The sequence below is a fragment of the Balaenoptera musculus genome, chromosome 21 (genome assembly GCF_009873245.2).
Source record: "Balaenoptera musculus isolate JJ_BM4_2016_0621 chromosome 21, mBalMus1.pri.v3, whole genome shotgun sequence".
NCBI classification, from domain to species: domain Eukaryota; kingdom Metazoa; phylum Chordata; class Mammalia; order Artiodactyla; family Balaenopteridae; genus Balaenoptera; species Balaenoptera musculus.
In genome coordinates this window covers 3071508-3088572 of record NC_045805.1, presented here as the reverse complement: position 1 = coordinate 3088572, position 17065 = coordinate 3071508, and positions in this window count along the sequence as shown.

The following is a 17065-nucleotide window of genomic DNA, read 5'->3' as shown; positions in this document are numbered from 1 at the left end:
TAAAGAAGAAGAAAAAGGAGAAGAAAAGGAGGAAGAGGAGGAGGAGGAGGGATGGAAGGAAGGATGGATGGAAGAACTGAAGGAAGGAAGGAAGGAAGGAGGGAAAGAAGGAAGTAAAGAAGGGAGGGAGAAAACCACACATCCTTGGGGTAAAAAGGAAAATTTGAGTCTGGTGCCTTAGGACTCTGTACCATAAGCACCAGGGCTTAACATTTATTAAACTCTCAGGTATTAAAATAAAATAGGAATGAAAGAAAATACTTCAAAACCTTTAAAACATATATTTAAGGTCTAGGAATTAATTTCCAAACTACCTTCCACCTACTACTGAATACAGTAGAAAAAACAAACAGTATTTACATAGGGTTTGTTATTAATGACCTGACTTGTTCCTGAACTTGGAATAACATAATTTCACATTTTCAGCAGTCTTCCCCTGAATCTCCAAGCACACAGATATTTATTTTCACTCAATTCCTTCTATACATCCACCTAAATTTCTCTTCTTACTGCAAACCAGGCAGGGAATAAACAGGATTTTGCCAAATTTCGTGAAGCAATACACATTTAACATACAATCAGTGCTTGTATCAAAACAAGTTTCTTTTCTTTAAATTCTGACAATGAGGGTAAGTGGAAGGAAATATTTTCCACTCATGATTTTTGCATATCAGCAGTGGTAGAAGTTGGCAGTGACCACAAAAAGGATCAACATCCTTTTGATCCGAAAATGTATCAGCCAGCACTCACCGGCTTATCGAGGTGCTTGCTCTACTTGGCAAGGTCAACCACATGTGAACCAAATACATTGTGCGCAACCCTGAAAAGATGGGTGTATATGAAGACCCAGTATATTGTTCACAACTACCCAATTGTATCGTAATTGTTCACTAGGTTTTCACAGCACAGATTAGGAACTGTCTCTGGCTGAACTATTAGAATTTGTTAATTACTGTAATTCCATAAATTTTGAGGGCTGCTAATACTGTTTCTAAGTGTTAAGTAAAGTTTTTCAAAGGTTTCTCTGGAAAGAATATTTTGTGGAATAAGAAGATGTAAACAGGGGCTTCCCTGGTGGCGCAGTGGTTGAGAGTCTGCCTGCCAAGGCAGGGGACACGGGTTCGAGCCCTGGTCTGGGAAGATCCCACATGCCGCGGAGCGGCTGGGCCCGTGAGCCACAATTACTGAGCCTGCGCGTCTGGAGCCTGTGCTCCGCGGCAGGAGAGGCCGCGATAGTGAGAGGCCCGCGCACCGCGATGAAGAGTGGCCCCCGCTCGCCGCAACTAGAGAAAGCCCTCGCACAGAAACGAAGACCCAACACAGCCAAAAATAAAAAAAATTAAAAAGTTGTAAAGAGAGCATATTTAAAAAAAAAAAAAGATGTAAACAACATATAGCTGATTCACTTCATTGTACAACAGAAACTGACAGAACACTGTAAAACAACTATACTCCAACAGGAAAAAGAAAAAAAAAAGATGTAAACAGAATCTTTGCCTGACACTTCCTAAGCAAGCCATTTCACGTAACTGAACGTTAGTTCTCCATCCATAAAATAGGTTTATTAAGCCTAAATTGACATGCTTACCACGTTGTCATTAATATAAAATGAGATAATGTGTGTGGAGATATTTTCTAAATCATACAGGATTCTTCAATACTGATTGTTAATCTGTAGTACGCGGTATCTGCGCCTGTCTACCTATCGCTTTATCAGCTATTTGTCTACCAATTGATTTATTTTACGGAAGCAGGATTTACTCAGGTCCCATGACATGAAGACTATTTTAGGTATTTTGGCTGCCGGATCTCTCTGTTTTTTCTCCTAATAGCTGGTTTTCCTTTTTGCTTTTGGAGTGGCTACTGCTTACTAATTCTACACAGCTTTCAATTTCTGTTAATGCTTATGGTTTACTCTGCTCCATGGTTTTTCTTTTATTTTAAACATCCAGCTGCTTTTCACAGACATTTTGCACTCCATGTGAAAAGGCTCAAAGGACGAAACCGAGTCAGCACAGTATCTGTGGGGAAACCCCTGGGGAGCAGAGGCACGGTACACAGAGAGGGTCCATCAGGACGCACTTTGCTGCGGGGCTTGTGACTCCTGGGCGCTCCTTGCCGGCGCTCTCTTACTGCGAAGTGCCCTGGAGCTGCTCCGCTGGCTCCACAGGGGATTCGGGGAGAAGGGAGGAAGGAATCCTTAAATTCTGCACGGCTGAGGATTCACCGCACTGACCTAATGGGAATGTGTGTGTGTGCGTGTAAGTGTGACACACACATATACATCCACAAACATAACAATGTCCATCAGTTATAGTACCCCCAAAAACCGATTGTTTTTATGCTCTCAATATTTAATTTATTTTATTTAGCTGATGTTTTACTAGTAGCTGTTAGTGCCTATTTGTTTAATCTGGCTAACAATTAGATTCATGTTTGTATTATCTGCAGCCTGAATTTAGTTTGTTGAGTATCCAATGAAGATTCTTTAAATATTTAGTTACTAAAAGAAAACACAAATAGAATCCACTTTGCTGAGTAATTCTGGGTATGAAATATTACTAAGCAATTGGTGAATATCCTGTTTCTGGATGTGGGACAACATCGCAACGCAGACCCCGTTTTTATACGGGAGCTAAAAGAAATTAAGCGATCTGCCTGAAGTTACAGAGCTACTAAAGACGGCACGAACGTCCATCCTCCCTCCGGCACTACATGGCGTTCTCACTCACTGAGCTCTCTGGGCGGAGAAGGAGGTGGTCCAGGAGCTCTACCGTGAACCAGTGAGGAACGCAAGGGGCGGGCGTCCGCCACGGAGATACGGCGCTGCGCGCTACGACCGCGATCCCCGCCAAGAAGGACGGGCAGCGAAGAGCGAGGTCAAGTTCACCTGGCCGAGCAGCCCCAAAGGAAGCTCAGAACACGGCATGTGGGGTTCGAGTCGTTAAATGAGCGTCGTCCAGGCCACCCAGAGAATGAGGAAAGGTAGTTCTGCTAAGAACGGAACATAAAGCAAAAGCACTGAAGTGAGAGAGTTTGAAAACAAGTAGCTCTGAGCACGCCATTATATGAGACTCTCTCTTACGTAATCATGACACTGTCATGGTAAGCATCAGTGAGTATCTCCTGAGCCCTCACAATTTGTCTAACATCTTACACGACGCTACACCGTCACCGGCAAAGCCTATTAACAATTGCGGAGAAATGAAAACATGGAATCTGGGCGGGGAGGTAACGTCTAACCTTTTGCTTCTGCGCTTCGTCTAGCGTCACGTGCTCACGGGGGCCGCGGGCAGAGCCCTCGCACCCGGCCCCTCAGGCCAGGGCTCCCGGCGCGAAGCCGCTACCCAGCCGCCTCGGCAGGGCGGGCCGTGCGCACAAACGCTGCGCCCGGCACCGAGGTCTGCAGCCCGAGCGGCGCAGCCGCGCCGGCCCTGCGCGAACACCGCCCCCTCGCGGCCGCCGGGACCCGAGGAGCAGCCCCGCCCCCCAGAGCTGAGCCGGCCCGGCTCCGTTCGCTGATCACAGAACCAAGCTTTCCTCTGCTTCCGAACCAAACTCCGTCTCCTTCTCTTGGCTCAGAGGACACCGGGCAGAAGGACCCTTACCGGGGACTGACTAGGGAGGGTCAGCAACAATATGACGCGGAAGTTAGGTCATTTCTTATTCCCACTTACACGTAGAGAAAATGAATACAGCAGGGTTTAATAACATGCCCAGGATTGCGTAACGAGCATATTGCTAAACAAAGAGTTTAAATTAAGCAGTATGAATTCAGAGCCTGATTGCTTAAACCACTACGCTAGCTAGGTAGGCGATTTCAAGTTTTATCATCACTATTATAAAACATACCATTAATTTACTTAAAGATTCCAGCGTAGGTAACAAACCAGCAGTCTTTCCACAATGAACATTTGAAAAATGCTTTCAAATATGGTTATAAAAAATATTTTAATGATTGGGAAAATCTTGCTATGAATTATTGTGGGCGTATCTTCTTGATAAATCACAAAAAGGAAAAGGCAAACAACAAAAACAGAAATGGATGTTTTCTTGCACCACTTACCAAGCTAGGCTTTTTTAAGAAAGTCAGTTATGTTGTATGTGCATGTGTGTGTATGTTTTAAGGCCTATTGTGTTCCTGGGAGAAATATGGGATTTGATTTAAGTCCAGAGAAGACTTATTCAGAGCTATCGTGCTCAGCGGCATTAGGTAAGTGCACATTTTCATATATGTGATTACAGGTCGCCCCGAAGCAGCACACACTATTGGTTTATCATATAACAGAGCGGTCGGACCATCAAGGGCATCACTTGACACGCCCCTTTCATGTAATGAAATTTACAGCGAAAAAGGCAAGGATTCAGAACGAGAAGACTGGGTGTCGTGGCCAAGGGGGGAAAGACTCAGTTCAAACTACATGTTAACTCCTGCCGAGCAGGCTACTGAAGTGGTAACAAGGCAGAGGCACTGCCTCTGGCCTCCGCATTCGTAGCTCTCAGCCTAGACGCTCACTACCCATCAAGGACATTATTAGGCAAGGCAGGCTGCAGTCCCAGAGCTGGCACCTTCATCTCTAACTGAGCTCTGACAATTACAGGCTGGGAAGCCAGGCATACTAGGTGAGAAACACTGAAATGTTTTCTTTGTGCCAAACATTTCTGTATCTTCTTCACTATTGTTTCTCTGGACATTACTATTATTCTAATTTTTTTCAAGTCTCAAAATATCTCATTGCCATGATTGTCTTTTCAATAAATCTGTGAAAGTCTCATTTCAATAGTGAATGCTTTGGGGGCAAAAACAAAACACAAAAAACAAACAAAAACAAATAGAAAGTGAAGGCTTCTTGGTCATGTTCTATGTCCTACAAATCTAAACAAAGTAGAGCGGAAAATCTCCTTTAAACATAATTTTGAAAAGAGAGTTTCATTGAGACTCTAATATCTGAATCAGTATCATTTGGAAAAGAACAATGGACCAAACAGTAATGCTCAGAACCAGGTTTACGTCTTGGTTAAAATATGTTAGGCAAATTTTAATGTGGCAAAGTCACTAGATAAAAAAATTTCATAGTGAGATTCTCTAAAAATTAAAATTGCCCAAATTTGATGATTCTGTGAATCGACAGAATCATCAAATTTGAGAAAAAGAAGACTCCTAACATGCTTGCTCTAAAAGAGTACTCAGAAGCCCAGAAAAGAAAAAGGGACCAAATATTTTGTCCCCAGTTTCTCACATGGCAGTTTGATGGAAAAATCAAAGTTGAAGTCCAGTTCTCATGATTTTTACAAGTGTTTCGATTCCCATACGCCTCCCTTCCTTTCCATCCTTTGCAGTAAGCCAATCTCCGATTGCATGAAAGACATTATAACATTGTAGCTAAAGCATTAATATGTGAATCTAAGTTCCAGTTTTACTCTGGTTTTATTAGTAATCAGAAATGGCACATCTCTGTTTTGAAGATAATATTTAGGTTTTAGTATTTTTCTTTTACATTGTTTTATTATTTATGGATGTATGAAAATGCTCTGTAAATACATGAAATGTGCTGCATTTCTAAGATAATATGATTATATGAAACATTTACATCCTTTTACAGCCCAGGGTTAGGACAGTGAGAGTTTCCTCTGATTGCCAACCTCTTTTTTCTCTAGGTCGCTGTGTAACCAAAAAGAGAGCTAATGGAATTGAGAGGCCATCATTCTGCAGATTCCACACCTGGCCTTAAGGCTCAGCCTTAACGTTCTGGTTCATTTCTTACGCAAGAAATCTCTATTGCCTTGTTAAATAGTGGGGAAATAACTGTATGGGAATATTAGTAGCAGAACAACAGAAGTCCTTATAAAAATCAAACCATGATTCACTTGCAAGTAATATCACGGACTCTTCATATACTTTAACAGCTCACTGTGTGCATAACAGAATATTAGATTTCATTTAATGTGGGAAGGGATTGGCAAGTTGATGCCACAGCACGATTTCCCTCAGGAAGACATTGCACCAGGCTCAAGGCTGTGCCACACAGAAATAGTTTTACAAAATGTAGAAGACAATGACACCGTGGTCAAATGGTGCACATCAGAATAGATGAGTTAACTTCTCAGGGTCCCCTCCAGTGCTAAAGCCCCAAAATTCTTTCTATAGTCTAAAAATATGCAAAATACAGAAATGAAAGAATTTATGTCCTAAGGGTATCTCAGTGTTTAGAAACACAAATCATAGATAGCAAAAGACTTTAGGGAATGGATAAAATATAGAGAGAAAAGATGAAAGAATGGGCAAAAAGAAAGAAATAAAAATAAAGAACAAAGAAGCAGAAGTAAAGAAAACCATGGCAAGTTTAATCAAAAGGGAAAATGCTAAATATTTAAATGACAAAAGTGGTGATAGCCTAAAACAAGAAAATAAACAAACACTTTAATATGCTTGTCTCAATATCCAAAAATTATAGAGGAGGTATGGACAGATGATATATTCTTACAAACTATCACTATCTTTCAAAATTGCCATTTCCTTTGTAAATTATTTTAAAAATAATGATATTTAACCATCATTAAAAAAAATCTCTATAATCTACTATTTATCTGACAGGTTCAAGTACAAAATATATATTTATCCCAAACCAAATATATAGTCATTTTAGAGCTTGAAGGGCCAGTAGAGGTCATATAACTCAATCCTTTAATTTTTCAAATGAACAAACAGGGACACACATAACTTGAAGAGTTTACCCAAAAACCCAAACATTAGCAGTGAAAGAAATACGACAAGAATAAAGGACTTCCAACCCCTGGCTAAACCTGCTATTTCTCTGTTAGTTCAGTTTCAACGCATTTGTTTTCCTTGTAAGCAACTTCCTCAATGCACATAATTGTTTTACAGAATATTAAGTACCTGACTTAGACACTTACAGTAAGAGAGACTAAAAACCAAAGTATTCTAAAAGTAACATCCCAAAAAAGATTTTTTAAAAAAAAGATCTTTTATGTATTTATCATAGAAGGAAATGGGGAAAAAATTGCAAGACTGTGTGAAGATTTCTGCTTTCTTAGATTCTGTCAAATTTCATTTTGCTTTCTTGTCTGGAAAACATGCAGTATAAAACCATCACTTGCAAGTGTTTAAATTGTGGCAGTCATAACCACGAGACATATATCCTTCACATCGTCACAAAACAGCCTCGACGGGGCCAAGGAAGGGGTCTGAGGTGATGTCTGACTTCAGGCACAATGCCCATCGTCCGTGGTTCTTAATACATACTGTTTCATTGCGATTTATGTTCTAGAAAGTTAAGCTAAAGAGGAATTCGGGAGTTCTGAAGTAAACATCTGTAGCAATATAAAGGGAACAATACACATTTATTTTATAAAAACAAACACACACCTACACTCTGCCCACCCAAAGTACTACACAATGACTTTTAAATTAACAAAAACTATTATATTTTAAAGTGAAATATTTAGTAGCAGCAGAATAAGAAAAATGGGTAACTGAAAATTCAAAACTGCAATGGTAAGTTAAATAGATTTGCAGAGACATTAGTGATTCTCACAAACTCTTGAGAGTGTTGCTTTAAACTTATTATATATATTTTGTAAAGTATTTAGGTTTTGAACTATAAAACCAGTAAAACCCAAAGTTATATGGAGCTATGAAAGCCTTCAATATTATATTTTTATCCATGAACTTACTTTCATGTGTTCTCCATCAACTCAGGGATAAATCGAGTCCCCACCTGACTGGCCAACTAAGTATCTAATTCATCCTAAGTGTTCAGTAAATGTGAACTTCTTTTCCCTTTTTTTCTGGGGGGGAGGAGTCTTTATTTTTATTAATTTATACAATTTTTAAAGGTTACATTGCATTTACCATTATTACAAAATATTGGCTATATTTCCCATGCTGTACAATACACTCTTGTAGCCTATACTACACCCAATAGTTTGGACCTCCCACGCCCTTACCCTTATATTCCCCCACCTCACTGGGATCCACTAATTTGTTCTCTGTGTTTGTGAGTTTGCTTCTTTTTGGTTATATTCACTAGTTCATTGTATTTTTTAGCTTCCACATATAAGTGATATTATACAGTATTTGCCTTTCTCTGACTTATTTCACTTAGCATAATGCCCTCCAAGTTCATCCATGTTGCTGCAAATGGCAAAATTTCATATTTTTTAATGGCTGCGTAATATTCCACTCTCTCTCTACACCACATCTTCTTTATCCATTCATCTGTTGATGGACACTTAGGTTGCTTCCATATCTTGGCAATTGTCAATAATGTTGCTATGATCATTGGGCTACATGTAGTTTCAGGTATAATTTTCACAGAGTAAAAGTCATTCTTTTAAAGTGGACAGTTTGATGAGTTTTGTCAAATGTATACCATCTCAAAACCATCATCATAATCAAAATCCAGATCAATTCCATCACCACCACCATCTCCCCGTGACCTTTCAAGGTCTATCTCCCCCACTACACTCTTCCCCAGCCCCACACAGACACTACCCTGTTTCTGTCCCTATAGCTTTCCCTCCTAGAGGGCGTCAAATAAATAGAATCACACAGTATGTACTCTTCTGTGTCTGGTTTCCTTTATTTAGTATAATGCTCTTGAGATTCATGCATCGTATAGCATTCATCAGTAGTCTGGTCCTTTTTCACTGCTGAGTAGTATTCCATTATACAGTATGCCACAATTTATTTATCCATTCACCAGCTGACAAGCATTTGGGGTTTTTCCAAGTTTGAGGGTATTAGGAATAAAGCTGTTAGGAACATTCATATAAGGTCTCTGTGCAGACATTTTTGATTTTTTAATGTGGAAAAGTGTAGCTTAGAAAATAATGCATAGATTACAGAAAAATACTGGAGGGAAACCAAAAGAGGACTCTTATTTCTGTGTGGGGTGAGGTATGTCAGCAATGCAGTCAGAGGACATCATTCCAGAATATTCTTACTGTATCCTTTACTTAATTATGTGCTGGGGATTGTGGAGGAAATGGGGACGGTAAAGAGAAGAGAGTGGTTGAAGCAGTGACTTGGACTTTTTGGCTGACTGCTGTCGTCACTGTAGCTTTATCCTCTAGTAATTATATCATCGTAATAATATTAGCAACAATATAAACAGGAATAGGAATAATAGCTAAGATTACCATACTGCTTTCCACATACCAAGAATTATTCTAAGTGTTTGACTCTATTAAATCACTTAATTTTCTTATCAACTCTTAGTAACAAATTAGTACTGTTATTACCAGTTTATAGAACTAAAGCCCAGAAAAGATAATTGATTAGGCCAAGTTCACAGAGTTAGTCAGGGATGGAAGTGATATGCAGAAACAGGTAGACTGACTTTAGAACCCATGCTCTTAAACCCTATTCAATGTTACTTTAATAAAATAGATATCCTATTAACAAATTAAAGTCTTCTTAAGTGAGTACCATTTATGAGAGACACTCATAATTCTCACCATTAGGGAGAATATAGGAAACAGAATATACTCAAGATTTGATAATAGATGCTAAATCCATTCCTTTACCTATGTGTATCCTTAAGGGAGCTCTATTACATTTCTTAGACATGGCTGCATGCAAATAGTAAAGCTATAACTTTTCTTTCTTTAGCAATATTGAGAAAAATTCTTCTAAATGAAATTCAGAATTAAAATTTTTCTAGTTCTCTGAATAAAAATATACCATATTGTTACTACATTCTTTTAGTTATATCCATGCAAAAGTCCATATAACATAAAATCAAAAGATTTGTTACAACTAGAAAAATAATTTTTATATTTAATATTGAAAGATCATCCCACATTTCTTTTTAATTTACTTGAAAAAATGCAGTTGGGACAATATTTTGGAGCTCAGGCTAACAAACTTAAAGTGCATAAAACTTATGAAAAATTAAAATCAATAAGATTATCAAAATTATTTTATTAGACATAAAAGGTTAATAAGTAGTTGAAAACTGAAGAATCTGGTTTTAAATAAAGCAGGCAATTCTAATATAATGACAAATGATTCCAGTCTATGGATATTTCTTGTGCCCAATCCATATGATCTCACCATTAAATTTTCAATACAGAATGGTAGGTGCTCTCAGTTTCTGGATGGAACTATCTCCTTAATATGTTTACGAAGACTTTTCCCCCAGTTTACCTGTTTATTACCTAAGCTAACAGATGGCCTTGTCTATGCAAAAATTAGAGCCTGTCCCTACCTAAAATCAATACTATTCTTAAGTGTGTCCCCCAAAAAGATATGTGGAAGTTCTAACCCTGGAAACTGTGAAAGGGACCTTATTTGGAAATAGAGTTGTTACAGATGCCATCATGTTAGGATGAGGTCAATATGACAATGTCGGTATAAGAAGAGAGCAATTTGGACACAGACACACAAGAAGGAGACAGAAACACAGAAGGAAGATGATCATGTGAAGAAGACAGAGGCAAAGACTGAAGTTACCTTACAAACCAAGGGACACCTGGGGCCACCAGAAACTGGGAAAGGCAAGAAGAGATCCTCCCCTAGAGGCTTCAGAGGGAGCAGGGCCCTGCCAGCACCTTGACTGTGGATATCTAGCCTCAAGAACTGTAAGACGATACATTTCTGTCGTTTTAAGCCTCTCAGTTTGTGATGCTTTGTTACGACAGCCCTAGGAAACTGACATGCTGACAAATAACAAGATTGATACCAAACATTTTAAAGAAACCTTGTAAAATCTCTGGCTGCTTCATAGTAGTGATCATCAACATAGTAATAATCTGGTAATTTCAGCTACATTGTTATAAATAGGCAGCCAAACAGCAGGGCATCAAATAGGAATCATATATCCCTTTGAAGGGCAGGAAAGTATTTTGATTTGTAGACCTCTCACTGGATTCACATTAAGATCCTTGATTTTATATGCAAGCATTTTCCAATTTTCTATAACATGAATTCTCTTGTTTGTCTGATATATGCTGACATTGTTTGCTCATTCCAAGGTTATACACCACTCAATTGTGTCAAATGAAGGTGGAACTGGAGTTCTGTGCAAAAGGAAATCATGTACCAATGAACAAAGAAGTCAGAGCTTGTAAGAAAAGAAACTTTCCATCAAAATCTTTACTTTGCTCTGTTTTATAAAGGGTTTGAGGAACACAGAAATGTCCTGAGGGTTGTCCAAAACCTGATGAAAGAAGAGAAAGTGAATATCAAAAATGATACACCAAGGCCCCTGTGCGTGTACTCAAAGCATTTTTGGCAGAATTGCTGAGTATTTCAAATATTCCATTCAGCAATCACAATACATGAAACGAGCAGCCACTGTGTTTATGTTAAATATGCTGTGGCTTATTAACGTGGCATAACTTATCCCCACTTTTCCCTCTGCCCAAACTTAGAATCACAATAGAAATATCCTCTTCACATTCTAACAATCAATAGCAGGTTTTCAACATACTATAGTAATACGCTTGGAAAGAACATCTCAGGCTGGCTAATTCAGTGAGACTGTTTCACTTGCAAATGAGCTAATTTCGATTTGTTACCTGCCAAGTGTGGCAGCTCAATACTGGGCCAGTTATTCAAGGACCAGGGGGAAGCGGTGCCCAGTGAGCCTACCTATCAACATGTTCTCTCACTGCAGCATCATCAGCCGTCCTGGCTTGAACCCTGGCATCCCAAGTCCACACACACATTCTTCTCCCATCTGCTCGCACGGCACACTGATGTCACAACAAACCAATTCCACTCCATCTATTTTATACTCTGTTTCTTTAGAGATCAATCTCTGTAAAATCTCTCCTGACTTTTTATCCTCACTTTGGGCATGGATTTTTTTTTTACTTCTTCTTTTGACAGAAAGAGAAAATGAAAAGGAGCAGGAAGAGAAATCAACTGAAAACAGGAATGTGAATATGCTAAACACAGCCAGGTTCTAAGTGAAATTAAAAGCAAAAAAAAGTTGATACAGCCAATATGGCATAATTTGCTTTTTATTCAATTCCTTCATGTAACTTTCCAGACATGGATGGAAGCTACATGGAGAATAGATTCCATGGTAAAGACTGAACCTTAGCTGACGAATAAAAGCTCCTAGAATCATTAGGTCTGTCATTTCATTCTCCACACACAATACTCTGTGAAGATATTACAGTACAGGCACCCACTGACATGAGATTTCCATAACACCTGGACTGAAAGCTCTAAGAAAGGGGCAGTAATGACAGTTCCATGATTATTCCCTTTCTGGTCAATTTCAATCAGTTCCTTAATGTGACTTTAATGATGTTTTTGAGTGTTCATCTCTTTTTATTTTTTTAATGCTTTACCAATGGCAGTTCCATTCAACCACTGTGATTTTTTCATTAGGATGATTATAATGGAAGATGACTCTCAGTGGAAATATATGAGACGCTCTTGTTATCCAGGCACCATTGTTACTCTACACTAATTGCTCCAGTCTGTCATGCGAATGAGTATTTAAGGAGATTTTAATCCCTGAACCACCACATTCATTGTAGTTCTGTATGCTAAAGATCCTTATGACAGCATAGTGATAAAATTAGTAGCAATGCACACATGCCCAGATCCTCTACAACTTAAACATAGTTAAAGAACTTGGATGCATTTTAATTTGTAAATAATTTGCTTCTAAGATAAACTGATGTGTGCTAAGTTATAGTTTGGAGTAAACTTTACAGTTAAACTTCCCTGAATACAGCTTAAGAGAAAACTGAATTGTTCAATTGATGTCTTGTTCTCATATGCAAACCATGCTTCAGTTAAGTTCCTAGTAAGGGTAGGGAGTTACGAATCATGTCCAGCCTTCACAGCTCCCTGATCCTATGAGAAAGATGTCGAATGCACAAACCCATCCAGACAGGGATTTAGGTTAATAACTCAACCATAGATTTGAAAGCATTTTGAGAACTGGGTCAGCTTGTCAAAGGTACAAACATGACATGACAGAGCCCTTGCTAAAACTGAAGTGCACAGGTACAAGTCACATCAAAAGTAATCAATGCAGTTCATTATGAAATCTGTTGTTTAGGGCAACTACAGCAAAGTTCAAAGTAAAAGATATACTTGTTTCTATCTAGGGATGGTAACAAGATTAGAATGATAAGATGGCGACATTATCAAAGAGTTGTAAATACGTGACATACTGAGCTGGCATTTTAAAAGTTTCTTTTTAGTATGGAACTTCTATCACCATAGCAATGGATTTTACAAAGACTGTATTAATTAGATGCAAATGGCTGCAAGGGAAACAGAACCTTTTCGTTTTTGAGAACAAGAGCTTAAATCTGATATACTGTAGTGTACAATATGGAAACTATATTGTCAGTTGAGCATACTGAATTTGATATACAATCTCTCAAGGAAAGGTCATTTGAGTGTCATGATTGCAATTGTTGAAATAAGTGTGAAACTGCCATTGCTAAATAAAGTTAAGTGATGATAGGATTTCAGGTATTGAAACATATAAATGCAATAAAAGAATAAATACAAAAATGACAGAAAATACACGAATGGAAGCAAACTTCCAAGAGTCCAGCTTGAATTAATGATTGATTAATTGTGAAGATAATCAAACGAAATAGTTCTATTGCAATCTTAAGTAAGAGTTTAAGCAACAACAATTTTTAACTTTTAGATCAACTTTAGGTAAGCTTATACCGCTTTGAGTATGTTCAAGTCTATTGTTTTAAGAATAGTTTGGGTGGAAAGAACTCAAACTCACCTTGAGCTCTGTGGAAAACTGAAGAGAGAGAGAGATCAGGATAACTCTGAAGGCTCATTTCTGCTCCATTTCAGCAGCTTAGCAGAGACAGCTGATCAAAGATAGCTTCCAGAAGCACAGACCCTGAGCCATGGTTGCTTCACTGAACAAGGTCTAACCTCCTGGAACAAGTAGCTTTCATTGCTACCTGGTCATAAAGTCTTTGCTCTATGCACAGAAAACTTTGGAGTAAAACCTCTTTCCACTGGCCACTGGCCACTGGTCTGCAGGGTCAAGCCTGGCCTGAGCACACATCTTTGTGAAATAAAGGGATCTCAAGGAAGTGTGTGCACTTTGCTACATCTCTGCTTGTAAAGTTTTTCCCAATCAACCCCACTTTATATCTTGTGTATAAGTGTTTGGTGAATGTGCTCCCTTTCTAGGACAAGAGTTTACCATTTCGGGCTTCCCTGGCGGCATAGTGGTTAGGAATCCGCCCGCCAATGCAGGGGACACAGGTTCGTGCTCTGTTCTAGGAAAGTCCCACATGCTGCGGAGCAACTAAGCCCGTGGGCCACCACTACTGAGCCTGCGCTCTAGAGCCCGCGAGCCACAACTACTGAAGCCCGTGCGCCTAGAGCCCGTGCTCCGCAACAAGAGAAGCCACTGCAATGAGAAGCCCGTGCACCGCAACGAAGAGTAGCCCTCGCTCACCGCAACTAGAGAAAGCCCGCGTGCAGCAATGAAGACCCAACGCAGCCATAAATAAATAAATAAGTAAAATTTTTAAAATGTTTTTTTGAAAAAAAGTTAACCATTTCTCCATCCTTTGATTCCTAGACTACTGACCTGCAAAAAAGATAATGCTTCAATCTAAGTGTTGATAAGTTTAAATGAACTCTGTTTCATTACATACAGACTGTTTTCCTCTCTGCTTAAAGCTAGATCCAAGATGGCAATAGCAGTGGATTCCTGCAATAATGCCAGTGTCATTTTTGTTTTTGACGTTCTCTGTTCTCCTAGGGCTCCTAAACCTGAAGGATATCATCAGTTCTAAGCTGTCCTCAGTGAAAAGCCCATCTGCAATGGCAGAGAATGAAGAGGAAGAGAGAAGGCTTTGATGATTCCTGGCTTAAGATTTCCCTGAAGTCAGTTTCCTTCTTGTACCTTCCATGTTTGTTATTTAAGCCAAAGAGTTTCTATGAAAATTTGGGATATTCAATAATACTTGAGATGAATTTTGTAAGATGAACAGAAAACGCCCCAGGGTATGTGCTGTGTATGTGGACACTGGGAGCATCAGGGCCAGAAGAGAAGAGACCACTGGCAGTGGTCCTGAGGCGGGGGAGGTTTGGCACTGACATGCAAGGAGGAGTGAGTGCACAGGCACCTGCAGAGAAACAGCACGCCTCCTCTGGGGAACCGAACATAATTCAGTGGGACTTGAGCTCTGGAAGACTGGGCATGTGCAGCAGGGAAGAAAAGGGGGGAAGGGTGATCCCTGTGCACCAAACCCCGCTCTTGACATTTACACACATCATCTCAGTTCCCTCTAATCCTCACAGCAACGTTATGAGACACTTACTACGGTTACGTCCCTGCGTTACCTATTATATATAAAACTAAGGGACAAGCACAGGCCGTTTCACGAGCACAAGAGCTTCAAACTCTGGCAGCTGGGTTGTAGTATGTGTTCATAATCCCTGTGCCACAGTAGCCTCCCGATGAACTTGAGGAGGTAGAGGAAGTCCAGGTCAAGAAACTTCTTGCCGGCTCTGCAAAAAGCTGTGTGGGGAGACATCAAAGGATGTCTCCAAACTGAGGATGAAACTGTAAGAAATTTGTTTTAGGTTATTCTGACTCTAAATAGTAGGGACAATAAATTGGAAAAATGAAAATGATTCAAAGCAAGGAACCCACTTAGAAAGACTTTCAACCATCAGGTAAAAGCTGATGGGTAGTTTACTACAGACAATGTCAGTGGGAATGGAGAGGAAAGAGTGACTTAAGGGATATTTGGGGGCACAATTGCTATGACAGGAACTAAATATATAGTCAGTTTTTTTCTTCTTCTTCTTTGTTTAATTTAATATCTGGACCAATTCTATTCCTATTAGTTATCTCATTACTTAATGTTAATTCAGAGTTCCAACAGCCCAGACCTAGATGTTGTCCTTCAAGCCATTCAGGTACCTAGTTTTGTAACATTCCTTCACACTTCGACCAGAAGCCAAGATTGGGTGATAAGAACACAGAGAGTCCCGGGTATTGGCATCTTAACATTCTCGCGCCCTGTGTTTTTCTGGCTTGAGCCATAAGTCATCCCTTATCAAACACAGTCCTATTCTTCAGTGCCTCCACTGGGACACTTTCTAGTTCTTCAATTCAGGGACCATAGTGTGAAACTGTAACTTAGAGTCACCTTTTCTGACTTTGGGTTGTGAAAAAGCTCACGGCAGGAACTAAAATGTTCTACCTTTCTCCACAAAGTGCTATTATTGGGGAAAGTACTTGCTGGGTTCCCTTTAAAGCTCCCAGTGTTACCTTTGACAGCATGATGATGAGCCCCTGGATGTAACAGCAGCTGCTTTTAGAAGACAATGACACTAAGCCCCCTCCAACGGGGAAGTGGGGAAGGGAAGGTCCTAGTTGGTTGCAGAGCTGGTTCTATTAAAGTTTCAGCCAGTGGCCCCTATGCCATGACGAACAGAACCTAAAATGATATTTGTCTTAGAAGTACACCTCAGGGCTAGCTTCTTCAAACAGAACTATTAATAACACCACTTCTCTCAGTTAAATATGTGAAGAATCATGGAAGGCTGTAGTTCACACATCACAGTTTTCCAGGGACAACACATAAAACCTCTCAGGCAAAGCTCCAGTGAAAAGAAGTAACAGGCTAAAATCAAAATGTATGACAAGTAATTCTATGGGGCGCCAATTTAAAATATTCTAAAGATGCATGCCTTGAGAGTCTGCTCGGTTTAGAGGTGGATTTTTAGGTTATCCAGAGAAATATCTGGATTGACCATCCTTCAAGAATCTTTCCCTAAATAACGTTTCTGTCAGGAGAAACCTCGGAAAGTTAGGGAGCTACAGTGAGCTCAAGAAGGGGCTAAAATGCAAATAAGTTGTTTGCATGTTTGTTTAAGCTACAGTTGTAAACGGAGGGAAGAAAAGAAACATAAGAAGGAGATTAAATTTGTTAGAAAGATGAGTTGTCCAGAGCCCTAAAAAATTAAAAGTTTAACAAAGGAAAGATGTGCATCTGCTTTTTAATAAGCTCTATTCTTAGGCCATTTAAATTAACAGACAGAAGTTTACAGAATTTTATTTTTAAAAAA